The 1,168-nt window shown below is 41.4% G+C and overlaps 1 non-coding gene across 1 annotated transcript; it reads left to right on the forward strand.

Moving 5' to 3' along the window:
• The first annotated feature begins 581 nt into the window (after positions 1 to 581).
• Positions 582 to 688, forward strand: LOC141694271 (small nucleolar RNA R71). Its single transcript, XR_012563591.1, has one exon. It is a non-coding gene; the product is annotated as a small nucleolar RNA R71 (small nucleolar RNA).
• The last annotated feature ends 480 nt before the right edge of the window (positions 689 to 1,168 follow it).

The following is a 1,168-nucleotide window of genomic DNA, read 5'->3' on the forward strand; positions in this document are numbered from 1 at the left end:
ACCAATAGGCTAGGTTTTCAACTATTGATGAACCAGACTTATGTATAATATGAATTGTAATAATGGCAAGGAATATGTAAATTTATTCAGAACCTTTTTAAGGTGTAACGGTTTATAATTGTGGAATATAAGGACTTGTGTTATTTTTGAGTGTTCATCTCTGAGACTATAACTTGTGGTGTGTGTGTGTTTATTGTGGGGTCACAGTACAGAGTAGTTGATTATTTATTAAGATTGGGTGTTATTAAGGGAAATGGAACTCGTGACAACCCGGATCCCCGACCCCGGATTTGGGGGTGTTACAAACACCATAGTTAGCCAGAGAATCGATATTAATAGACAACGCCTTTAGTTGAGCAGTGATAGTCGTAGCTGTATCTACTTCATGAACTCCTGCTACCTTGACATGTGGACATCTCTGGGTTGGATACTGATATTCATTAGCAGCCATCAGTTCAATTAGATCATAAGCTTCCTCATAGCTCTTTGCCCATAATGCTCCGCCTGATGTTGCATCAAGCATGGGTCTGGACTGTGCTCCCAACCCATTATAAAAACAATTGATGAAAATCCAATCAGGCATTCCATGATGAGGACACTTCCTAAGCATCTCCTTGTAGCGCTCCCAAGCTTCACATAGCGATTCTCCCGTTTGGTGCGCAAATTGAGTAATAGCATTCCTGAGTGCAGCTGTCTTTGCCATAGGGAAGAATTTAGTAAGAAACTTCTGAGCAAGATCTTCCCAAGTAGTAATCAAACCAGCTGGTAGAGAGTGTAACCAGCTCTTAGCCTTGTCCTTCAGAGAGAATGGGAACAGTCTCAGCTTCACAGCATCTTCAGAAACACCGTTGAACTTGAAGGTGTCGCAGATCTCAATGAAATCCCTAATGTGTATATTGGGATCTTCAGTTGGAGAACCCCCAAACTGGATTGAATTCTGCACCCATTGAATTATGCCATGCTTGATCTCGAAGGTATCAGCTGTGATAGATGGTCGGACAATGCTAGATTGAATGTCATTGATCTTGGGTTGAGAAAAATCCATCAAGGCTTTCGTTCGTGCTGCTGGATCTCCCATTATACTGAGTACCTGAAACACAAGCAAATAAATCGTGAGAGTAAAAGAGTCTGAGTCAGTGAACTTTAATGACCACTGATGACAGGCATA

Source organism: Apium graveolens, chromosome 10, assembly GCF_009905375.1.
Source record: "Apium graveolens cultivar Ventura chromosome 10, ASM990537v1, whole genome shotgun sequence".
Lineage (NCBI taxonomy): Eukaryota > Viridiplantae > Streptophyta > Magnoliopsida > Apiales > Apiaceae > Apium > Apium graveolens.